The sequence below is a fragment of the Mustela lutreola genome, chromosome 15 (assembly GCF_030435805.1).
Source record: "Mustela lutreola isolate mMusLut2 chromosome 15, mMusLut2.pri, whole genome shotgun sequence".
Taxonomy (NCBI): Eukaryota; Metazoa; Chordata; class Mammalia; order Carnivora; family Mustelidae; genus Mustela; species Mustela lutreola.
The window spans coordinates 56,193,342-56,220,337 of NC_081304.1; positions in this window are offsets into that span (position 1 = coordinate 56,193,342).

The following is a 26,996-nucleotide window of genomic DNA, read 5'->3' on the forward strand; positions in this document are numbered from 1 at the left end:
TCAAACACCTCCTGAGTCCCAGCTCCATCCCTGATTTACTGTGTGATCTCTCTGCTGCTTAGTCTATGAAATGGGGGTGGTGAGATATTCCCTGCCTCATGGGAACATTACAGGGATGAAATGAATTAATAAGTAAAGCACTACTAATGCTATCAAAGCATTGATGATCACTTAAGAAGTTTATCAGCCAAAGGGTGCCTGGGTGGCTCAGTGGGTTAAGCCTCTGCCTTTGGCTCAGGTCATGATCCCAGGATGCTGGGATTGAGCCCCACATCGGGTTCCCTGCTCAGTGGGGAGTCTTCTTCTCCCTCCCTCCGCCACTCACCCTGCTTGTTCTCTCTCTCTCTCTGTGTCAAATAGATAAATAAATAAAATCTTTTAAAAAACACAAATCTTAAAAAAAAGAAATTTATAAGCCAATAAAAAGGAAGAACTAATGGTTCTTTATAGCACAGAGTTGACACAGGTGATGGAAGGGGTAGGAAGCCAGGAATTCCCAACAGCAAGAGCCACTGCTACCATAGGGGCAGGAAGTCACTGCAGGAGAGGTTTACAGAGCTCAGAGACTGGGGTTTTAGAGGGGACATCCAGTAGGAGCAGAGCAGGGGGATGTCTAGGGACTGGGTCCACCAGCAAACAGTAGCTGACTGGCTCACTGGTTTGCCCACAGATCATAGGGGTAAAAAGAGCAAAAGAAAAACCCTCCCGAGATCCCTCTGCTAACTGTTTTGTTCAAGCTCAGGCGTGGTTCAGGCAATCCCCATTCATTTCCCTCTCTTGGAACGACGAACATTTAGAGCAGACACTGAGAGAACATCGACTCCCCCATACAATCTGTGCTTGTGCTCACTTCTGCTCAGGGAGACTTCACCCGCCAAGCACACGCTGAGATCCTCATGTGGTGGGCTTCCCTGGGGAGCAGCACATGGAAGATGCCAGAAGGTAGCCAGTGACACGAGTCCCATGGAAGCAACCAAAGAAAATGGAAGGAGGAGGATCCTGGTTGTATCTGAGGGCTCAGGGGATTACACTGTCTGTCTCGCTGGTTTTCTGGAATATGCTTTGGGAGGTTCTTCTCTTGCCCTGAATGGCTTTGCTGTATTTCATGGGCCAAGTGCCTCCTGTTATGTCAGTATGCTAAGTAACAACTGTAGGCTCTGTGATGCCTTTTACAGAGGGTTGTGTTAGAACACAGAGCCCTGTGGATGGTCCTTGGAGATGTGCAAATGCGGGTGTCCATACTGCTGTCCTCAGCTTGTCCCTGCTCCAGGCAGCTTGCCAAATGGATCTGAGTGAGTTGGACCTGAATCCAGAATGCCCTTCCCACATGTGGCCTCCTAGGATATTACCATTTATAATAAGAAATAGATAGGTCTTCACCCAGCCTTCCTGACCCACAGCTCCTAAAACCCTTGGAATTTCTTAAGTGATAAGAGCCATAAAGGTATTATTGTTATTCATAACAACCACCCCTAACGTTGGGGCTGGTGGCAAGGGAACCAGTCCTGGGACTCCAATGTTGGAACTTTCTACTCCAGCCCTTCCTCCTTAACCCATCTCCAACCTCTGCCCTCCAGGGAAAGGAGAGGGTCTGGAGATTGAGTTGGGTTACCAAGAACCAATATAATCAACCATGCCTCATGTAATGAAGCTTACATAAGAAGTCCTAACCCAAGTGGCTTGGAGAGTTTCAGAATCAGTAAACGCAAGGAGGTGCTGGCAGGTGGGGGCCCCAAGAAGGTGGGAAAGCTCCACACCTGCACCCCTCCAACCTTGCCCCGTGCATCTCTATCATCTGCTGGCTGCTGAGTTGTATCCTTTGTAATAAACCAGGAATCTAGGAGGTGAATGGTTGTTGCTGAGTTCTGTGAGCCATTCTAGTGAGCGATTGTGAGGACATCTGGACACCTTGGGTAGCAGCCTTGTTTTGTGACTGGTGTGCAAAGCAGGGGCCACTTTGTGGGACTGAGCCATTGACCTACCAGGTGGGCACCAACTCTAGGCAAATAGTGTCAGACTTTGGTTACATTGTGGGACACCCAGCTGGTGTTGGAGAGCTGGAGAATTGCTTGGTGTGGGAAAACCCATATGCCTTTGGTAACCAGGAATATGGCGAGTAATCTGTGAGTAGATAGAACTCAGAAGAGTCTTTTCTTTATGCCTCCCAAGGCCAAACTGGGAGGAAGGACCACAAGTCAGGGGCACCTGGGTGGCTCAGTTGGTTAAGTCTTGATTTCAGCTCAGGTTGTGATCTCAGGGTCATGAGATCAAGCCCTGTGTCAGGGTCTGAGCTGAGCATGGACTCTGCTTGAGATTATCTCTCTCTCTTTCTCCCTCCTATCTCTCTTACAAAGGTGAAAAAAGCAGAAGCCAAAGGCCTGGTTCTCCTTCATCCGTTTCAGAGCAGACTGTTTGACCTTTGGGCCTCAACTTCCTTACATCTAAAAGGTAAAACAGGAATAATAATAAGCCATTTCCACTGTTGACCTTTGGCAGGTATTACACTCATGGTATCTTGGCAGAAGTAAAACAAAACAAAACAACTCCAAAGGACTCATCTTAGTGGTCTTATTTGGCAAGCCAAGGACGGGCCAAACTATCATCCCAGGACTACATTCATTTTTCTGACATTTCTCTAGAAATTTGATGCAGTACATAGTCCCTGAACATCATCAATTTCTAATTTCTTGGGCAGCATCATGGTGATGAGGGAAGGCAAAATACCATACAGAGACTCAGAGATATCTCCCTCCCACCAGCCCACAGGCTCACTCTGGGCCCCAGGCTCTCTTGACCCCACCTTCCCAGCCCTGCCTACCATTGGCTTTGCCATGGCTTTCCCTCTGTTGTAGAAGGGATGTATTTCTTTGGAGTCTCTTTCAGACATGTTATGCTGTTCACCTGTGATGAGGTCACCCGCCAGAAGTCATGGCCCACAAGGCCTGTAATACTCATAACCACGGCTTTTTGTGTTGAGCTTGCAGAAGCCAGTAGTTTGTTAGGAAGCCCTAACATATATGTTGGCGCTGAACTTGGGGAAATGACAGCTCTCCTGACCTCTCCATAGGGTACTTGGTAACTATGGGATCCATGGAGGCTACCATGTGGGCACTTCTTCCTGCTAAAAGGCATTGTTTTTTTTTCTCCATGGGGACTCCTTTCAGCCCCAGAAAGGACAGAAGTAGATCAGCAACCAGGCAGCTCGTGAACCAGGACAGAAACCCAAGTCAGGAACAGCATACACACTTCTCAACACCTGCGTGTCCTGTGTTACATTTCTCGGGAACTTAAGTGGGTAGATTGACAAGATGCAAGTAGAAACTGGGGAGGAGAGGGAATCCAGACTTACAACATGGGTAACCCCATGGTAACTTCAAGATCTGAGATCAGAAGTTGTCCTCTTGCCTCTGTCTGGTTCCGTTGATCTTGGCCATGGCTGCTGATCTCTTGGGGCTGTGGGGAGATCTCATGGTATGTGTCTGGCCTGGGATAAATGTGCAACAGATAGAAGTGATTACTAATGTGGTGATTATTATAAGGGGCCCAGAATCTGTCAACCCATAATATGCCATCATTTCTTGGTAGTCACTTTGGAAGTTTTCCCTAACGTCTTCAAGTCATGGCTTCTCCTTCCATTAATTGATGGTAACTACCTCAAATATTTGTTGATGACTAAAATCAAGAATCTAGGAGCACTTGCCTGGCTCAGTGGGTAGAGCAAAAGACTCCCAATCTCAGGGATGTGAATTCAAGCCCCAGGTTGGGCATGGACTTCCAAAATAAATTTTAAAACAATTAAATCAAATCAAGAATTTCAAGCAACTTTATGGCTGGTCATTTCTTTTCTGGTCATCTTCCTCCCACTAGAGAAAGTAAACAACACTTCTCCTTTGCTGAAGTCTTTTTCTTTTCTTTTCTTCTTCTTCATCTTCATCTCCATCTCCTTCTCTACCTCCTCCTCCTCCCCATCCCTCTTCTTCTAGAGAAAGAGAGGGACCACAAGCAGGGAGGGGAAGAAGGAGAGAGACTCTTAAGAAGGCTCCACATTCAGCTCAGTGCACAGCTCGACGGGCTTGAGCTGGAATCAACAGTCAGATGCCTAACCAACTGAGTCACACAGGTGCTCCAGAAGGTCTTTAGATGGGAGCTATGGGGCCCCAAAATTGAACCTGCTCCTCTGCTCTCCCCTCTTTGACTCTGATTTTGAACACACCCTGCGTATCCACCTGCCATCTAAACTTTGGGAGGACAGAAGATACAAAAAGGTAATCTAAGAAAGGGAGAGGAGGTTGACAGGAATGGGATAAGCTCAGGCAGGGATGGTCCTGGGGGCCCTTTGGCCATGAGCATAGACAAGGAGGCAAAATGAGCTATGCTAAAAGAGCAACCAGGCATGGCCTTCTTCCAGCTCCTACCTCAGCCCAAAATGCCCAGGTTCGTCCTTCAGGCTCATGGATCATACGCCTTGGACCTAGAGGGTTGGTCCTCCTTACTGACGTGGCCCCGGCCATGCCTGATCTGTTCTGCAGAGGCTGGCACTTAGCTTAAAAATCTGCTGAGCTAGCTTTCTCTTTATCTCTGAGGGAATCAGTAACATGTTCATGGCTCCTTTCCCCTTATTCAGGGTTTCCCAAACTCATCGCTACTGACATTTGGGGCCAGACGATTGGGGGACTGTTTTATACCTCTACCCTCTAGATGCAAAGAGCACATCCCCGAGTTGGGATGACCAAAAATGTCTCCAGACATTGTCAGATGTCCTCCAGGTGGAGGGGAAGGGGGGCAAAGCTGTCCCCAGTTGAGAACCGCCACCTTGTTATACCCTCCTGGCTCCTGTTTTCTATCTTCTGCCCGAGGAAGTTAAAATTCAAGAGAAGGAAGCCTTCTCCCAGTTAAAAGGGCTTTGTAAGATCCTTGACATAAATAAGCACGGGCTGAGGGCAACCCCTCTTTGATACTTTCTTGGAGGACCCTGCTAGCAGTAGACACTCCTTCCTAAAAACTTTTATTTTATTTTTTTTTTTAAAGATTTTTATTTATTTATTTGACAGAGATCACAAGTAGGCAGAGAGGCAGACAGACAGAGTGGGGTAAGCAGGCTCCCCGCTGAGCAGAGAGCCCGATGTGGGGCTCGATCCCAGAACCCTGGGATCATGACCTGAGCCGAAGGCAGAGGCTTAACCCGCTGAGCCACCCAGGCGCCCCCTTCCTAAAAACTTTTATAGCACTTTGTCCTTATTGTCACATCGCTTCCCATATTGTGGCTCTTTGCACACTGACCCTACTAGCATGAAAGCTCTTACAGTAAAGGAATCAATACGATTGGTGTTAAATCCCTGAAAAACCCTGAGGCACAGTGCTTAAAACACAGTCACACACCTGTGTACCACCTGGCCAGCACAGACTCCTCCCTGGTCCCCATTCCTGTTGGTTTTTGCAGCCAGTGGGGAGAAGCGATCCAAGTGAGTTTCTCATTTAGGCCGTGTGCCTCTCGCTCTCAGGTGCTCTGACTCATTCCTGTCCCTGACCCCAGATCTCAGACAGGTCTGGCCCTGCCCTCCACGGTCTCCACCTGCTGGAGGAAAAGCGGCTGTATGTCTGTGGAGCTGGAATCCAACTGTGTCTCCAAAGTTTGCTTTGCTGGGTGAGCCAGCCGGCAGCAATGATTAAAAAACATTTTTCAGCAAAGTCTAGAGCCATGGTGTTCCCAGCCCACTGGCAGGGTTCCCTCACAATAGAGCTTTCTTCCTATTGGCAGGGGACAGACAATGAGAAACACGGAAGTTTAATATCTTCGCATTATGCAGATCTGATTTAATCAGAGATGAGGTTGAAGTGCAATAAAAACTATGCTTTCATTAAGTTTATGACTTAGAGACTGTATGTCAATTACCCTGTTACCATGGTCACCTGCTAACAGCCTCCGCGTGCTTGTTTCCCCACAGACATGGGGATGGGAGGAAATGTGTAAGAGACAAGGCAGAATTTCCCATTTCACCTCCTTTTTGCTTGTGTTGGAGGTTTCTGGAAAGGAGAAGATCAAGTTGCAGGAGTCTCAATAATTCCTTCTCAGAAGAAAACCGGCAAAGAATCAGAAGAAAAGGAGGGAGACAAGAGTCTCATAGACTCCCTAAAAAAAAAAAAAAAAAAAAAAAAGAGTCTCATAGACTCCTCCCTTGCCCGGGGGAGATCCACCCCAGGAATATTGTACAGAGGGAGGAAGTTTTTATTTCCTTGGTAGTAGCAGGTGATTTTCGTGCCTTCTACCACATTTCCTCCACCCACCTCTGATTTCAGCCACAACTGGGCAAGTCTGGGCTCACTGTGCTCTCAAGAGCATGCCATGGCATTGTTCTGTTTTTATGGCTTAGAGTTTTCTTCAAAGCCACAGAAGCCCACTAACCTCGTACCCTGACCCAGTCTGGAAGAGCAGAGGTTAATGTCCCTGGGGTTAGCCTTCAAACAATGGAGGATACTGGCCCATAGACAAATACTCCAGCCTCCTGCCCTTCTGGAAAGTTCTATGAGGCACTCCAAGTGCTTCTCTAAGATCTCCAAGAAGCTGAGATCCTCTGCAGTGATGGTACATCCTTTATAGGCTCCTTCTTCCTTAACTCAGTCTCATTGTATTCTTACTTACTCTTGTCTCTGGGGTTTACTTTCTAGATTAAATGCACCAAGGCTTTGTCTCGGGCTTTGCTTTTGTAGAAATCCAAACAAATACATGGAGACCAATCCAAACCTGACCATCCCCAAAGCAGGACTCAAATCTATTCTCCTCCAGCCACTCTTCCCCCACTATCTTTGTCTTCACACATCCCTCTGTCTTCCTTCTAGGCTTACTGTCCATGGCCAACAATAGAACCCACAGATAATTACCACGTAGTGTTGTGGGCAGAGGCTTTCCCACATACATCTTTTCAAATAAATCCAAGCCTCTCTAGGACATGGATAATGCCTTATACTTCTAAATATTTCCTCCCAGCTTGCATAGTGCAAAAAGATACCATGGATGCTCTCCTATAACTAATGCATGGGTCGGATTTGTAAAGTTGCATAATTGTTAAACCACAGATAATAATGAAAGATAAAAGGACTCTCATTTAAAGTGAAAAACACATTTGGCTTTAAAATTTTTTCCTTTTTATTCAAGTGGATCTATCTAGTCCACAGACGTGTTCAGAAACCAAGTTACCTTTATCTCTGTCTTTCTCTTTTATCTCCTTGTCTTTAAGAACAAAACAATGATGTCTCTGAAAAAGATAAGTCCACTCCGCTGAAAAGAACTAGATTGTGAGGTCAATGTGATATTTGACTAACTACAGTATATAATTGGTGCCCTGAGAATTCTTTTTTTCTTATCTGTTTCTTAGGTTTTATCCTCATGTTTAGCTCAATGGCATTCCAACCGAGTGATGATATTCTTTTGTCTGCACTGGCTGAATTTTTTTACTTTAATTCTGCCTTCTGCTGCCAGTCCTCTCTCAGTCACAGATTCAAGCAAGTGTGGCTTCTTCCCACCCCTTCACATAAGTGCACTCCACTCATATTGGCTCAATCATCTCACACAGGCTTCACATTCCCAAAGAAAATTTTTAAAAATGATTTTATTTATTTATTTGACAGAGAGAGAGAGAGAGATCACAAGTAGGCAGAGAGGCAGGCAGAGAGAGAGAGGAGGAAGCAGTCTCCCTGCTGAGCAGAGAGCCCGATGTGGGGCTCGATCCCAGGACCCTGAGATTGTGACCCGAGCAGAAGGCAGAGACTTTAACCCATGGAGCCACCCAGGTGCCCCCAAAGACAATTCTTTTTTAAGATTTTATTTATTTATTTATTTGAAAGAGAGACAAAGATAGTGAAAAAGAGCACAAGCAAGAAGGAGAGGGAGAGGCAGGCTCCTCACTGAGCAGGGAACATAATGGGGAGCTCAATCCCAAAACCCCAGAATCATGACCTGAGCCAAGGTAGGCACTTAATAGACAGAGCCACCCAGGAGCCACCCCAAAGTCAATTTTCCATTTCTCTTCTGAGACTCTGGGAAAATCACTGAATCTCTGAGCCTTACCATTAAGTCTGATGCAAAAATGATTCAGTTCAGTCAGTATAATGCCCAGAACATAGTAGGCACTCAATACATTGTAGTTTTAATTTTATCATCGTTGACTCTTTCACGACTACCCAAGTATCTCAAACGCTTCAGGAAGATTTTCACTGGAGGGGAAATATCATAGCACAGTTAAGAGTACAGCTTTGAAGAAAGTAGTCCCAGCCTCAAATCCACATTCTGCCATGCTCCAAAATGTTTTCATTGATTCTGTCCATGTAGTCATGCCATTGTGTTAGGGATTTTGTCCATTGGAGCATGGCAAGCTTGTCGGTCTAACAGAACATGGTGGAAATGCAAGTGTGTAACTTCTGGGGCTAGATTTTAAAGACATTGAATTTTCCACCTTTCTCTCTCTTGAATGACCCACTCTGGAGAAAGCCAGCTTGAATGTTGCCAGCACATTGGACATCCCCTGGAGAGGCCCACACAGTAAAAAATTGAGACTTCCTTCTAAAAGCCAACACCAGCCCACCAGCCTGTGGTGCATCATCTTGGAAGCCCTTCTTCCAGCCCCAGTCAAGCCTTCAGGTGATACAGCCCCAGCTGACATCTTGACCGTAACCTCATGAGAGGTCCTGTGTCAGAAGTGCCCGTGAAGTTGTTTGTGATTTCCTGACTTAGAAATTGTGTGAGAGCGCCTGGGTGGCTCAGTTGGTTAAACAACTGCCTTCAGCTCAGGTCACAGTCCTGGAGTCCCGGGATCGAGTCTTGCTTTAGGCTCCCAGCTCCATGGGGAGTCTGATTCTCCCTCTGACCTTCTTGCCTCTCATGCTCTCTCTCACTGTCTCTCTCTCAAATAAATAAATAAAATCTTTAAAAAAAATAAATTGTGTGAGATAATGAGTGTTTATTGTTACTGTAAGACCCTCAGCTATGGGATAATTTGTTACGGAATAATAAATAGCTAACGTACTACTTCTGTTGGTAAGTATGAGGAAGTTGCTTCTAAACCTTAATTTCCATATTTGCAAAATGAAAATAATCACTGTTCTGACTCCAAAGGGTTAAGAGGATGTGGTGAACTGTTATGTGCATAGCAATTATAAAAGTGCCTCACACATAGGGAGTGCTCAGTAAGTAGCAGTACTGTTATTGAGGATAAATATTTTCCAGTCCTATGGTGCATATGGCACCAGCCTCTCTCTCTCTTTTTTTTAAAAAAAGATTTTATTTACTTATTTGACAGAGACACAGCAAGAGAGGGAACACAAGCGGTGGGGGGGGGGGGGCGCAGGAGAGGGAGAAGCAGGGCTCCCACTGAGCAGGGAGCCTGATACAGGGCTCCATCCCAGGATCATGACCTGGGATTATGACCTGAGCCAAAGGCAGATGCTTAAAAACTGAGACACCCAGGTGCCCCCACTGGTCTCTTGAAGTACATTAAGAAGCTGACCTCTTATGTACAATGAATACTGTCCACAACAGAATAAACATCATCACAAAAGACATGCTACTAGCTGATCTAGGAATCATCTGGGCTTCAAGGATCAGAGATCTCCTGGATCAAGGAACTCTGGAAAGGCATTAGTTGAAGAGGCAAAATATTCAGCTGTCCTTTGACTTGTTAATGTACCTATAAAGTGGGTACATGGTCAGATAACCAGGCGTAATGCGGACCCTGCAGTGGTAGATGAATCCATTGCCTTCCACCAGACAAAGTTCTCCAGCTGCTCAGCCCCAGAGTTAAATTTTCTTTTTTTTTTTTTTTTTGGATTTTATTTATTTTTGACAGAGAGAGATCACAAGCAGGCAGAGAGGCAGGCAGAGAGAGAGGAGGAAGCAGGCTCCCCGCTGAGCAGAGAGCCCGATGCGGGGCTCAATCTCAGGACCCTGAGATCATGACCTGAGCCGAAGGCAATGGCTTAACCCACTGAGCCACCCAGGTGCCCCCAGAGTTAAATTTTCTTAAGGCTTAAAGCACTGCAGAGAGCAGAAATATCCCACAGTCTTCATTCCCTTATTAATAAAAAGGACAGTCTTTTGGTTGAATCATGGGCCCAGCTGAAATTTAACCTTCGCCTTTTGTACAGAGCAATTGCAAAGCACAACATGTAACTAGCATCCATTCGGGACTTCTCTACAGGGTAATCTGTAATTTAGCTGATTAGCAAGAAATGTTGGAGGGGCCTCCTTTGTCAACTGAGCTCGTGCAGACACCCAGCTGGCTTCTCAGTGCAGCTTGTCTGGGGCTGCCCCTCAGAAAAGGGCAGTACTGATTATTTCTTTGGCTATGTCCCTTGGAATTCCTTCCGAATGTAAGAGCTCTTAAGATGTCTTTGGCTGCCTACACTTGCCCCACTCCTCCTCTGTGTGGATAAATGCCACAACATGGAGAAACAGACTTCGCATCTCTACCCCTACTTATTGCTGAGGCCTCCCTCCTTATTGCTCAAAAGCCCCCCATTAAATTGAAACTCATAACAACACATACACCATTGGAACATGCTTGGTTTTCTGAACATGTTATGGTTACGATAATACACATTTATGGTTAGCTCTTCCATAGCGGGGGAGCAGAGGTCTCCACTTGTGGTTGACTGGTGGATGCTGAGAAGGAAGGGAGGGGACAGATAAATAAAGCCCATAGGTTCTAGGGTCACGAGGTGGACCATTCGTTGGACACCTGGTTTCATCAAGAAGCATCACAGGGATGCCTGGGTAGCTCAGTGGGTTAAAGCCTCTACCTTCGGCTCAGGTCATGATCCCAGGGTCCTGGGATCGAGCCCCGCATCGGGCTCTCTGCTCAGCGGGCAGCCTGCTTCCCTCTCTCTGCCTGCCTCTCTGCCTACTTATGATCTCTGTCTGTCAAATAAATAAAAAATTAAAAAAAAAAAAAAAGAAGCATCACTATCTGTGCTTTGGGGCTCTTTGTGCTTTGGGGCTCTCTGACCCACTTGCTCTCCATACCCCTCATAGAGCTTTCATCACAACATGGACAACTGGAGATGAGGTGGTGTCCTTGCTTGTGAGTACCAGGCAAGGAGCATCAATGGTGTTGTCAGGAGATCCATGCTCTGGTCTTGCCTCTGCCTTGAACTGGCCAGTCCTGCCGGCAAGTCATTGCTCTCTGCTTTGTTGTTGGTGTTCAACCTGGGGAGGATGGAGACCTCTATCTGATGCAATTTCCCAAGCTTTTTATGGATACAATTTGATTTTTTCTGTATGCAACCTTGAGACAAGTGTTTAGTCACTCTGTGATAGATGGGAAAGTCACGGTCATGGTCCAGACACCTGACTCATCCCTTCCTCTGCAGACAGCACACTTCCAGCCTTTCCTCTGACCACCTGAGACAGGAATGAATGCTTGCCACTCTCCAGGGGCCGTAACTCGTGCCCCCGTCACACTCTGTTCTCATTGCTTTCATTACACCACAGTATTTTTATAATAGTCTTGTTGAGGTCGCATACCTCCCACCTGACCTGGAACTCCTTCAGGGCAGAAGCCCCCCCCCCCCCACTTTTTTTAAAGTTTATTTTTTTAATCACTACACCCAATGTTGGGCTCGAACCCATGACCCTTAGGCCAAGAGTTGCATGCTGAGCCAGCCAGATGCCCTGCAGAAAATCTTTTTTTTTTTTTTTTTAAAGATTTTATTTATTTATCTGACAGAGAAAGAGAGAGCACAAGCAGGAGGAGCAGGAGGCTGAAAGAAAGGGAGAAGCAGGCTCCTGCTGAACAGGAAACTGGAATTGGGGCTCAATTCCAGGACCCTGGGATCATGACCTGAGCTGAAGGCAGATGCCTAATGGACTGAGCCCCCCAGGCATCCCTGCGGAAACTCTTAAGTGCCTTTCCATGCCTAGGTTTTGCATACTGCCTTACCTTTAGTAAGTATTTAGTAAACATATCTAAGTACCATTTGTAGATGATGTGTGTGTGTGTGTGTGTGTGTGTGTGAACCTGGAAAATAGGAAAAAAACTTAATCCCAACACCCAAATAACATTGATAACCTTAAAATCAGAATAAATATGTGACACATACATCATTAAAAAATATTCAAATACCACCCAAAGTGAAAAATAAACGTTCTCTTTGTCCCCTTAGTACCTTTCTGTGAATGTGTTAGCTAAAAATAAAAATTTTCTTTCCTGGACTGTCTTCTTAAAAAATGTATGTGTATACATACATGTGTAAATATACAGAAATTCATGTATGTGTATATATATATATACACACACACATATATATGTGTGTGTGTATATCCTTAGTATATGTTGATAATATATATATACATATACCTTGTATATAAATACATTGATCCAGGTGTACCTGGGTGGCTCATTGGTTAAGCGTCATTGGTTAAGCGTCATTGGTTAAGCGTCAGGTCCTGGGATCAAGCCCCACATTGGGCTCCTGCTTCTCCCTCTCCTAGACCATTCCCCCTCCCCCCTGCTCATGCTTTCTCTCTCTGTCTCTCAAATAAATAATTAAAAACAATCTTTAAAAACAACTATATTGATCTGTACTTGATTTTTTCACTTAATAGCGTAATTTGCAATTCACCTATCAGAAGAGAGAGAGAGAGAGAGCAATGTCGTATTTTTTACCTATGCGTCACCTCTTAACTATGCATAGCCCTGTGCTCTGTGATATGGCCAATTTCTTTAACCAGCCCCAACGTCTCAATGATTATGTGGTTTAGGGTCCCACCTCCCCACCCCGAGCTGTTCCTACAATATCCATCCTTCCCCAAGCACCCTGATGTTCTTCTGTATCTTTATCTATATCTTGACATTGACAGTACTGATGACATTTGCCTTCTGCCTCATAAAAATATGGACCATCATTGATCTACAAACTTATTCTGAAAACCAAATAACAACCACATGCCCTTAGAGTACCTAGACTCTGGAAGTCTCATTGATAGCAGAGCTACAGAGTGGTCTAGGATAATCACACCTTCTTTCCACACTGTAGTAGTCAATTTGAGTGTCAGCTTGGTTAAGCTCCCCAGTTATTCAATCAAACACTCACATCAAGGTGTATTTGTGAAGGCATTTTGCAGATGTGATTATAGCCCTGTAGTCCTGTGCTAGATAATCAGAATGGGTCTGAGTCAATTACCGGAAAGTCCTTCTATGCAGAGCTGGGGCTCCCCGTGAAAAGGGAAATTTCACCTGTGGACAGAAGCTTTGGTTCGCACCCATGAGTCTACCTGTCCCTCTCCATGGCTTGCCTTTTGGATTCTGGATTTCCTAGCCAGCCCACACATCTATAACACCCAATCCCTTGCAACAAATCTCTTCATATATATCTCTTAATGGTTTTGTTTCAGTGTTTGAACTCTGACAGACAAACAGACCCAAAGTCACAACTCCTGTAGCACTTGCTGTAGACTCCGTTCAAACCTCCAGATTGAGTAGATTATCTATTTCTTATACTTCATCAATAGCTTCCAGCTGTGATTCAAATTATTTTACTTCATAGCTGGATTAAGGGGCCCTTTAAAATATGTTTGCTTTTTTAGTAAATCTTTTTAAGTAAATTTCAATTTTTCTTACTAAGAAAAGAAATATACCCTTTCTTTTTTTTTTTTTTTTAAGATTTTATTTATTTATTTGACAGACAGAGATCACAAGTAGGCAGAAAAGCCGGCAGAGAGGGGAAAGCAGGTTGCCCGCTGAGCAGAGATCCTGATGTGGGGCTCAATCCCAGGACCCTGGGATCATGACCTGAGCCAAAGGCAGAGGCTTAACCCACTGAGCCACTCAGGTGCCCCAGAAATATTCCCTTTCTTTACCATGCTGTTAGAATATAATATACCAGTCACCCCAGCATTCTATTGCTTAATTTCCAGTTCCTTTCTTAAAGACGTTCTTCTTGGACTTTGTTGTGTATTTTCTGGGGACCATAGGGAGTACTTTTTACATTTTGCAAGTCTGGAAGCCTTTTCCTCTTCATCTCCTCTTGACCAGTCGTATAACTGATGATAGAATTTAGGTTCAAAATAATTTTCGCCCAAAACTTCTCCTTCTAACATGTTGTTAACGAGAAGTCTGTTCACTGGCTAGTTTGGGTCTCTTCATCAATGACTCTTTTTTCTCATCTTTGAAGTCTTTGAGGACTATCTTTTTACCCACAGTGTTCAGGAATGTCTACGATGTGTGTCCGTGTAGATCTTTCTGGAATGTCCCATGATGCATGTCAGTGTAGACCTTTCTTCATCTATGGTAGTTTGCACCAGGAAGGCCCCTAAGCATCCCAGATACATCTCTTTATAGCCTTCGAAATGCTTTTACTTCTGTTTATGTTGTCTTAGGGATCCCTTCTGCTTTCTCTATATCTTCTTTCTGGGATTCTGCTTGAAAGGTAGCATCTTGAATGCTTTCAATTCTCCATGCTTCTTGTGCTTTCACTCAGACTTCCCACCTCAGATTTCTTGCTCTGTGATCTGCGAAGTATCCCTCATGGCTCCTTCCAGCCCTGTATTAAAGTTTTAATTCGAGCCATCATGGGCTTACTTTTCAAGAGTTTTTTGTATATTCTAAATTGTTATTTTTTAACGACATATTTTGTTATCTTATGATCATAGTATCTTCCCCAAACTGAAGTTACTAATTAGAGCTTCTTCCCTCCCCTCCCCACGTTTTTTTCATTTTTGCTTTTTAAAGTGACCTTGTGTCTGGTCCTGATTGTTCTGTCTGTTCACTTTGGTCTTTCTCTCTAGTGTCACCGTTTAATCCCCATGTTCGTTAAATGAGGGACTGGGTTGATTTTTCTCAAGGGCTTTCTACTGTTGCTAGTTACATCGCATGATAGTGGACTGGGTCTGTGCCATTGATGGTAAGGCTGACTGGGGGTCTCTACTAGGAGAGGCTTACAAGAGAGCAGGTGGCCAAAGTGTGAGCAGGTAGGAAGAGGCTTGTCGTGGGGGCCAACCACGAACACTGAGATGACTTAACTCTGGTGTACTCTCAACCCCTTTACCTGCCTTCATTATTCTGAAGCAGTTTTCTTTAGAGAAGAGTCACACTGCATTTTCCTATCTTATATAATTTTAATCTGTTGGTTGACACTTGAGCTTGTAGAAGATACCCAAACATATCTGTAGCCAGTGGTAATTTTGCCTCCTCTGATTTCATTCTCTTGTCTAATTGCTTTGGTTAGAACTTCCAGAAGAGTATTTTAAAACAATATTGGTGCTGGGAGTATCTTCTGTCCCTGACACTAATAAGCATTATTGTCATGTCTCCCCAGCACATGAGGTGCTGGCTTTTGATTCTGTCATTAGGTTTTTTGGCTTTGTTTTCATTGTTTTGTCAAAAATAAATTTTGAGGAGCACCTGGGTGGCTCAGTCAGTTAAGCGTCTGCCTTCGGCTCAGGTCATGATTCCAGGGTCCTGGGATTGAGCCCCACATCATGCTCCCTGCTTGGTGGGAAGCCTGCTTCTCCATTTCCCACTCTTCCTGCTTGTGTTCCCTAACTCTCTCTCTGTCACATAAATAGATAAAATCTTTAAAAAAAAAAAAAAGAGTCAATGTTGAGTTCTTCAAATGGCTTTTGCATCCACTGGGATTATCATATAGTTTTTCTCTCCAAATCATCCATATTCGTTTCCCAGGGCTGCCATAACAAGTGCCACAGACCCAGTGTCTTAACATAGAATTTTATTGTCTCCTGGCTTCAGAGGATAGAAATTTGAGATCAAGGTGTCAGCATGGTTGGTTCTTCCAAGGGCTGTGAGGGAAAATCTGTCCCATGCCTCTCCTCTAGCTTCTGTGGTTTGCTAGAAATCTCTGGCCTTTCTTGACTAGTACATGCATCTCTCCAATCTCTGTTTTCATCTTCACATGGTGTTGTCCCTTTGGATGTATCTTTCCATGCCCAAATTTTCCCTTGTTACATGGATACCAATCATATTGGATTAGGACCTACCCTAATGAGGTCATTTTTATTTGATCAAGGACACTATTTCCAAATAAGTTATATTCGCAGGTGCTGGGGTCAGGATTTGAATATCTATTGCGGGGACACAATTCAACCCATAAGACCATTCTTTTTTTTTTTTTTTTTTCCTTTCCTTACAGGCTCCCTGTTGAGCAGAAAGTCCGACGTGGGGCTCCATCCCAGGAGCCTGGAATCATGACCCGAGCCAAAGGCAGAGGCTTTAACCCATTGAGCCACCCAGGCACCCCCATAACACCATTCTTACACTCATAGAGGAAGAAAAAACCCACATAAGGGTATACCATTCATCCAACATTTTGCTTATTTATTTTGGTAATATTTTATTGAAAATTTTCTCCATTGATGTTTGTGTTATTTGTATTAGATCTTGAAATAAAATTTTTCATAATTTTGGCATTGGAGTTACCATGATTCTGAAAAAAAGTATATTTATAAATATATAAAAATATTTTATGTATTATATAATATAATAAATTTATATATTATATATGTATAAATATACATAGATATATAAAAATATTATATATTTATAAATATGTAAATAAAATACATTATAAATATATATATTACATATATTTTTTTTTAATAGAGAGATAGAGTACAAGTGAGGGGAGGGGCTGAGGGAGCAAGAAAGAGAGACTCTTAAGCAGTCTCCATGCTCAGCACAGAGCCTGACACAGGGCTCGAACTCACAATCCTGAGATCATGACCTGAGCCAAAAATCAAGAGTTGGATGCCCAACAGACTGACCCACCCAGGAGCCCTTGTACAAAAATATTTTTAAATAATTCTCTTTAAGACCTATTATCTAGACAAAAATAAATGGTATTAGAAGTATTCATTCCTTGAGGGTTGGGATAATGTCTGTGAAAATGTCTAAGCCTTTTGGGTGTTTGGTGTTTTTCCTCCATTCTTCCAACAGTATCAGTGTATTCAGAGTTTCTCTCTCTTCCAGAATCATTTTTAGCCATTTATATTTTTCTAAATAATTATCCATTTCCTCAATTTTTTTCTGATTTATTTTCATAAAAGTAAATTGCTTTGCAATGTTTTTATCTATAGTATTCTCTATGTTGTTATTTTACCAAATTCATAGCTAATGACATACATTTTCTTGGTCAAGCTAATCAATGATGTATTTATTTTTAATTACTAAAAAAACCACAGTTCTTTATTTTTTACCATGTCTTTCTACTTTTAAAAATCGATTTTTTTTTTTTTTTGCTTTTTATCTGTACTACTCTGTTCCTTCTGTAGATTTATTCTTTTTTTAAACTTCTTGGGTTGAACATTTAATTTACTTATTTTCATTTATTTTTATTTAGTAATGGGAAAATTTGCATCTTTAGATATTCCTCAGAGTGCAGTTTGTCTTTTTTTAATGTTTCTGCCCCATTTAAAGCTTCACGCAGTCGAATTCAATCTATTCCGTAACAAAACTCATTATCATCATCAATCTGGGCATGACTTAGCTCAAGTGCTGTTATTTCTCCTCTTTTTCCCTCAAAACCCATCATCCCCTCTTAGGCACCCACTCCAGTATATTAAATTTATATCTTCACATAACTATGTAGCTCTAAAAATATTGTTTTCATCTTTTTCTTCTTTTTTTTTTCACAAAGCCCTCTATTTTAAAGAGCTATCTGTATTGCTGTTTGTAAATATTGTTTTTTTATAGCTGCAATATATTCCATTTTATACATATTCTACATTTTATTTTGTTCGCCTAGCGATGGACACATAGGGTCCCTCCAACCTTGTGCTCCTACAAGCCATTTTGTAATGAACACTGCCTAAGGAGTCTCTCTACGGACTTGTGGGCGGCTTCTCATGGGTACAGACAGGGTGCTGGACCTTGGGATCTGAGTGTAATTAAGTTTGCTAAGTGCAACAAATTTGCTTTGAGGATCACTGTCCTTCATGCAGGCATGAAGATTCCTACTAATTCGTACCTTCACTAACACTCAACATTGTCTAGGAGTCTAGATTTTTATCAAATAAATGGGCGTAAAAGAGGACCCCCATAAACTAAGCCCCCATGTCAACAACCACTGCCTCCTCTCTTTCGAGATCCTTCTCTCTAGTGAGTTTGAAAACCTTTGCTCCATGGAGGCTATCAATCAGTCCACGTACCCTGCTTATTTTCACCATCCCTTTTGGATTCCTCCTGTCATCCTTACTTAGCTTGAATTGGTGGTTTGTCATTCGATTACGATACCTCAACCTCCTCACTTGCTCTCTTGTCTCATCATACTGTCTTGGCTAATCCATAGCCCTAAAATTCAGCTCTCCACACACTTCATGCCTACATCCACTGAGCTGAATGTGGTTGAAATGAGGCACACCTCATTTTAAATTAATGATCACTAGCCTTCAGTGAACCCTTCTTGCTGACCAGCCACCATGTCATATTCTTCTGGTCCATCCATTGTCTTCATTCTCTTAGATGACTCTTCCAAACATCTTCCTCTCTCCCCAGACCTCTAACAACTCCTTCTTCATCCTAGTGTTGGCTGGTGGTCTCATTTCCTACTTCACTGAGCAAAGGTCACAGTCAACAGGACCTCCATCTGCTTCCACCAATATTGCTTCTACAGACCTATGGGGTCCCATGCCCGTAACTTACTTTTCTCCAGTCATTATGGACGCACTATCTATTCATCAGTGAAGGCCAGCTCTTCCACTTGTGAAAATCCCGTTGGCACTAATGTCACAATATATTTAGAATCTGACTACTTCTCACCACCTCCACTGCCACCATCCTGGTCCAAGCCATCACGGTTTATTTCAAGAGCCTCCTCATCAGTTCGTAGCTTCCTCCTTATTACTCAGAGCACATCCTCAACCCAGCGGATGATGTGGTGCTATTCGTACTGAATTACAGCACAGCATATTTCCATCACAAACCTTCTAGGGGCTTGCCATGTCATACTAAAAGCCAAAATCTTCACTATGATGTATGATGACTTAACTTTCCATCACCACTCTGAGCTCACCTCCTGCCATTTCCCTCCTCATTTCCTCCATTCCAACAACCCTGGCCTCAGACTATTTCTGAAACACACCTGGCAGCCTCCCTTCTCAGAGTCCTGACACCTGGTCTTCCCCACGTGCACAAATGGCTTACTCCTTCCCCTCTGCTAGGTCTTCATTGAAAGTTTGCTTTTTCAGATGAGTTTTTGGCATAATGTTGGGAGGTAGAATCTGGATCCCCACAATCTAATGTTTTTCTTTTCATAGATAAATGTATACCATTAGCTTGTACTGTTGGAAGATTTATACGATCTTAATTCTATCTCGTTACATTTTCTTCTTTAAAAAGAAAAGGCTTGGGGCGCCTGGGTGGCTCAGTGGATTAAGCCGCTGCCTTCGGCTCAGGTCATGATCTCAGTGTCCTGGGATCGAGCCCCGCATCGGGCTCTTTGCTCAGCGGGAGCCTGCTTCTCTCTCTCTCTCTGCCTGACTCTCCGCCTACTTGTGATTTCTCTCTCTGTCAAATAAATAAATAAAATCTTTAAAAAAAAAAAAAAAAAAGAAAAGGCTTTAAAAAGTCTTCCCATTTTTTATTCTGTTTTCCTGTGTGAGCTCTCTTTTCTCTGGTGGAGTGGGTGGGTGTCAGTCCTCTGGTTTTAGAGGCTTTGTAGTCTCTTAGTCTTTCTGTGATCTCTGCTTGTGCTTTTCTTCCCTCTCATCCTCCTGTTTTCTTGGAGGATCTTAGCTTACGTATTTTCTCTTATACATTTGTCTTCTGTTTTCCTAAGTCCTTGTGTGCTCCTAGGGATAATTAGCCCCCAGTGATTATAATCATTCTATTGTTCCTGTTTGTTTTTTTCCAGGCCCTGGTGGGATGGTGGGGGGCCAGTGGTAGATTCTCTTCCCTCTAGCCTTATGTGCCCTTGCCTGGCAATGACTGCATAGCTCTCCACCTACCTCTCACCAAGTTGGGGGCAATGAATTGATTTTATACAATGGTTTCATTTATCCTTTCGCACCCCTCCTAATCTCAAATCATATTTCTGGGGAAAGGACATAAGCAGAGGGTGTTTAACTATGATCCTAATGCACCGAGCTTTGCAGATTCTCGGGATCTTCTGTGGCTCTTTCTTCTGTTTCTTTCTTTTTCAAAGACTATGGCTTGAAGTTCCTTTTATTGTTGATGAGATTTGTTTTTTAATTTGAACTTCTCATCTATTGTATTAAGTTTGGCAGAGGCAGAATTTATGATTGCCCCTTAATTTTGCTCTTGCGACCTGGAAGAAAATGAATGTCCTTTGGAGAGAAATAGTGGGGTGAATTCAATAGGTGTGTCCTCCATCTATTTGCTCTGCGTGGGCCCAGGTCTGTGATGATGACAGCTGCCACCAGGGGCCCATGCTGTCTACTGAGCTTATTTTTCAGTCAATTGTATGGTCTCTTGCAGGGAAAACATTTTTTTCCCCATAGAGATAATTCTTTATTAAATCAATCTGTTGAGACATGAAAATGCATAACATTTCTACCTATCACTCACAAAATTAAGGAAAGTGAAGACCAAGGCAGAGTGAAGAGAACTAGGACTTGAACTGATTCAAGATGGCAGCTGTCTCGGGATTTCTCAGTGTGTGAAGACCACTGCTGGGTGGAAACTTAGTTCATTGGGCTGACTGCAGGCTTGGGTCTGAGCTACCCAGGACAGCGCAAATCAAAGGGCAGTCACCATAGTTTTAAATGGGCAGTGTCCAGCACAGTTCTGCTAACAGATGTTTAGCGTAGTATGGCTTCCAGAGCTCAACTCCCCTCCTCTTGCAAGTCCAGGATAAAATTTCAAATCTCCTTCAGAATTCACTTTCTAATGCAGAGTTGTTTGTTTGTTGGTTTGTTTTTCCCTCTTCAATAATCTGATTTCTCTCAGGACACCTGAGCGGCTCAGTCCATTAAGCGTCTGCCTTCAGCTCAGGTCATGGTCTCAGGGTCCTGGGATTGAGTCCCGCATCAGGCTTCCCTGCTTAGGGGGATGTCTGCTTCTTCTCCTCCTCCGTCTGCCCTCCTGCATCTCATGTGCACTCTCTTTCTCTCTCTCTCTCTCAAATAAATAGAATCTTAGAAAAATAAGATTTCTTTCTAAAACTCCTTACAGCCCACATAAACTTACCAGGGTACCTAACTTTGGGAGGTCTCACCATGGGTATCATTCTAGCAAAGGGTTTTGTAAAGTGAGAGAGACGTGTACTCCATTATAATTTGGCCCATAAAAGCTGGAGTGGCCTATCACTTCCTTTACTTTTGACACATATTAGTTGAATTCAACAAAAGCTCACTTTTGGCTTTTAAAAACTGTTATTTCATTGAACAAAACTGGCTGTAGGGACTAAATGTTTGTGCCCCCCCCCCCATATTCAACTATTGGAGCCCACCAAAAGTGTTGACATTGAATGGTGGGGCCTTTAGGAGACAATTGGGTTTAGATGAGGCTGTGGAGGTGGGACCCTCACAGTGGGATTAGGGCCCTCTTAGGAAGAGAAAGGTCTCCCCACACCAGTACCCCCCTCCACGGTCTCCTTCCCCATGTGCAAGCAGTGAGGAAAGGCCATGGGAAGAGAGAAGACAGTCATCTGCAATCCAGGAAGAGAACTCCCACCACAATCTATCCATTCCATGCCCTGATCTTGGCACTCACAACCATGAGAAGACATGTGTGTGGTTTTAACCACCTCGTCTGTAGGATTCCTTCACAGCAGCCCAAGCACACTGAGACATTGACTCGCTGAAGACTCACCAACAGAATGCCCAAATCTACAGTTGGGAGACTTCCCTTCCCTGTGGTCCTGATTTTCTTAAAACTACAAACTGTGAAGATTCACATCAAACATGATTCACATTTCTTACTCTTCTTCAATCTCTTTATTTCTATAAATCTGAAATCTCTTTTTCACGGTTCCCAAGGGTAGATCTTGGAAGATGGATAGTCAAAGGGGGAGGGGCAGGAATCCGCATAGCCTGTGAGAAGGGCAGTCTTGCATTGGCCTTGAAAATGAAAACTTTCCTAACACCCTGAACGTGGGAGATGAAATGCAGATCAAAGAAAACAGAAACTGTCTAAGTCAAGTTCATTGAGTCCTGGGTGTACCTCTCTGTTCCTGGCTACGTGCCCGTTTCACCCACCAAAATCCAATACCAATTATTCAAGCCACAAAGAGGTGACTTGCTAAAGAGATGACTTGCTCCCCCAACTGTACGTTCTCCATTGTAGCAAAGTAAGTGAAATGGGATTTAGGTGGCACCAAGGGTGTGGAGATAGGACCTACCAAGCCTTCCACAGATTCTCATCCCAGTCCTGCAGTCCTGCACCTCCTAGCAGCTAAACATCTCCAAGTAGGGCTCATTTTGATCTGCACAATGCAGACTGAAGCCCCTTCCAGGTTGCAGGTTCTAGATGTCCAGGGTATAAATGCAAAAAAGACAGGGTAGGAGATGCCCGCGTGTCTCCCGTTATCCTACAGCTGGATGCGAAGGGGAGCTGGGCGCAGGTGTATGGGAACCCACCCCTGGCTCCTCTCCTCCGCGCAGGAATGAGAAGCCAGAGCTAGGAGGGAGTGACTTCGGAGAACAGCCCCACCTGCTCTGTACCCTCAGCCACCTGAGTCAGTTCCTGTCGCTGCCAACACGTCTCAGTGGGTCCCCCCGATTTTCTGGGGGAATGTAAAAGAGATGTGCACACATTCCGGCCCCTTTCTGCTGACTCGGATGGCACAGCAAGCTGCAGGCATTCTTTTTTATTGCTGATGCCACTTCCTATCGAAACAATTTGGTGCTAATAAGCCCCTATAATAGTAAGCAATGGGTTGGCTGAGTAATTGTCACTAAATACCATTCAAGGCTTTGTTGCTTCTTGGGCGTATTGCTAATTATTGTGCATCTGAAATAACACCCAGAGGCCCACTGAATGCCAGTAAATAGGGTTTCTTCTTGCTCCTGAAGCCCGGAGGCTGGGTGTGATTGGGAACGCCAAGGCTTTAATCCAGTCAACAATGGCTACCTCACTGTCTCAACTCCTACAAAATCATAGCCCTTTTGCAAATTGTACTGGAGCTCAGACAAATCAGGGCGACTGTCTGGTGCCGGAATTGGTGGAGGAAAAGTGAGGGTCTCCTGGGGGCTGCCCAGGAGGGCTTCTGGGGTGAGCGGAGGGCTGGTGTTGGCTGAGCAGAATCACTGGGTCCAGCCAGCTCACCAATGAAGGGGAGAGGGGCTACCACCCCAGATGGTCCCAGCTATGAAAAGCAGAGGTGGGCAATGCAAGGGGAGAAAATACTAGGGGTGGCGTGGAGCGGGGAGCTGAGATTGTCCGTGTCAAGCTCCATGTCACAGAGCAGTGAATACAGACTTGGTTTTCACCTGATTAGGGCAGCATCTGGATTTGACTTCCATTTCCCTGTTTGGTGCCACCCCAGACCCTCAGTTTCGGTGTGCACAGAGGGCATGGCACCTCTGTCCTCACCCCCCAGGATGCCTCCATTGGCCACATGCCACCCTGGGAATCATGGGGACCCGAGGCAAGAGGAGCATAGGGTTCCAAAATTAACACGTGTTGCAACTTGCATAGAGGAGCTAGACAAAAACAGTTGTAGGAGGGAAGTTGGGGACTCGGAGACAGGGAAGGAAGGCAGACATACAATTCCCCGTACAACCTTTCCTACTGTTTTGTTGTTGTTGTTGATTGTTTGTTTTGTATTTTTTTTTCTTGTTTTGTTCTTTAAGTAGGTCCAATGTGGAACTTGAAATCATGACCCTGAGATCAAGACCTGAGCTGCGATAAAGTCTGGTGCTTAACAGACTGAGCCACACAGGCACCCCCTTTCCTATAGCTTAAAATGAAAACCAATATATGCATGGCAAAAAAAAAAAATTTAAAAATACAGCATGTGCATGAGGTGGCCTTGACCCATGACTGAAGCTGTCAGAGGACCTGCACAGGTGGGGGTACCCACAGGGCACTGGAACTTCTCCTACTTCTGCAAAATTTCTACTCCATCCGTCCATCCATCCATCCATTCAATATTCTTTGACCAAGTTTTTACTAAGTACCTGTTCTTTGCAGACAAATTCTAGGCTGCCAAGATGATAAATTCTTCTTAGATGGAAGGCTTCTATTCAAAAGGAATTCAAAATTTGATAGAGGAAAGGAAGACATGTTTGTGAATCACTGTAATACAGTCTGATAAATTCCACCCACTCAGGAGAAGCAAGGGATCCTGTTGGCCCAGAGGAGACAGGGCATGGAGGAAGGCTTCCTGGAAGAGGCAGACAGGGGGAGCCAGGAACAGCTGCTGGAGGACAACTCGACAGAGAAGTCTGCTCCTTGGGACTTGGAAAAGGCTCCTGTGGTCCGAAGAGATACCACCCAACTTCAAAATGCAAGTCTTCTTGACTCTACAGCTTCCTCCAACTTCTACCTGAGCTTTCTCCTTCTCCAAATTGACAACATCTTGGAAATCTGGAAGCACTCATCATGTTCCCTCCCTCCCTTTGCATTCACTCCACAGCTGTGTCCCTTCCTTTTCCGCCACTCTATGAAGGCTGTCCTCTCCCTGGTGTCCACGGCTGTCCTTGTGGCCAAAGCCATGGAACACAGTCCTCACCCTTTGGCAGCCCATCATGAGACACTTGCCACCTGCGCCCCCTCCCCCCACACTCCTGGATCAGGTCCTATCTCCCCGCTTCTCCTCTTTTTCTTAGTTCACTTTTCTCCCGCATCCGCGCCTCAAATGTCAGTGTCCCTAAGCGATCTTTTTTTAGATTCACTGCACATTTTACTTCTCAATTTATATATTTTTATTCCACTGAGAGGTCTCAAATACTTGTATTTCTTTAATGACCATCTGTATGCTAACAGCTTTCAAATCTCTGTCTCCATCCTAGCTTGCTTTCCCCGCGCACAGACTCAAATATCCGAATTTCTACCCTATGAGCAAAACTTAACATCCAGTGTTGTGAATGCTGCAGGAATCTTCATAGACGGACAATATAAAAATGTGTCATTGATGTAAAAATGTGTCATTAATTTGGCTAGACTACCCCATCTAAATTGTGCCTAGTACTTTCGCTTCACCTTCCTTTTCTTTTCTTTTTTAAATTTGTTTCTATTTTATTTATTTATTTTTTTAGTTAGGAAAGTTTCAGGGATAATTATGAGAGAGGAATTTGGGAATTCACTGACAAGTGTCTTAAAGCCTTACATTATTCACTATAGAGTATATAGTAAACTTTCCAGTATAATTTAGTTAAAACTCAGGACAATTATATTGATTCACAGGTGCTGCAAATACATACATCAATGTTTATATTATTATATATTTTATGTTCAAATATGGACTTTTTTTAAACGAGTGTTTTTGTTGTTGTTTAGAACAAATGTTCTTCCTTCCTTTCTTTCTATTTATTTTATTTTATTTTATTTATTTGACAGAGGGAGAGAGAGAGGGAAGGAACATAAACAGGGAGAGTGGGAGAGGGAGAAGCTGGTTCCCCACTGAGCAGGGAGCCCGGAGTCCATCCCAGGACCCCAGGATCATGACCTGAGCCAAAGGCAGAGCTTAACCAACTGAGCCACCCAGGCGCCCCCTCCCTGGCTTCCTTCCTTCCTTCCTTTCTTTTTTCTTTCTTTCTTCTTTCTAGTGAAGTATAGTTAACATACAGTGTTCTATTATATTAGTTTCTGGTTCATGATACAGTGATTCAGCGATTCTATACCTTACTCAGTGCTCATCATGGAAAGTGAGCTCTTCATTCCCCCACCCACTTTCCGTTTGGTGATAATCTTTCCTCTATAGTTAAGACCCTGTGTCTTGGTTTGTCTCCCCACCCACCCACCCCACCTTTGTTCATTTGCTTTGTTTCATAAATTCCAAATAAGAGTGACATCATATGATCTTCGTCTTTCTCTGACTTACTTCACTTAGCAGTATACCCTCTAGCTCCATCCATGCTGTGGCAAATGGCAAGACCTTGTTCTTTTTTTTTTTATAATTTTTTATTTTTTATAAACATTTATTTTTATCCCCAGGGGTACAGGTCTGTGAGTCACCAGGTTTACACACTTCACAGCACTCACCAAAGCACATACCCTCCCCAATGTCCATAATCCCACCCCCTTCTCCCAAACCCCCCTCCCCCCAGCAACCCTCAGTTTGTTTTGTGAGATTAAGAGTCACTTATGGTTTAAGACCTTGTTCTTTTTTATTGCTTTTTAAGTTAACAGGATATCATATTATATATATATATGTATATATATACATATATATATAAAACATATCTCACAATATATATATAATATGATATATATATCTATAGATATATATAACATATATAACAAGATATATATAACATATAGATATATATAACATATCTATCTATATATATTATATATATCTATATATATAACATCTCACAGTATATATACTGCATATATACTGTATATCTATATACAGTATATCTATATCTAGATAGATATCTATATATCTATATACAGTATATCTATATACATGTATATCTATATATAGTATATATGTATGTAGTATATATACTGTAAGATATGTTATATATATCTATAGATATATATATCATATTATAGATATACTATAGATATCTATATGATATATCTATATCTACCTATATAGATATATCATATAGATATCTATAGTATATCTATAGATATATACTGTGAGATGATATATATATCTATATATATAGATACATCTATAGATATATCATATAGATATCTATAGTATATCTATAGATATATACTGTGAGATATGATATATAGATATCTATCTATATCTATCTATCTATCTATATATATCTATCTATAGATATCTATCTATATCTATCTATATCTATCTATCTATATATCTATCTAGATATATCTATATATCATATCTCACAGTATATATCTATAGATATACTATAGATATCTATATGATATATCTATAGATGTATCTAT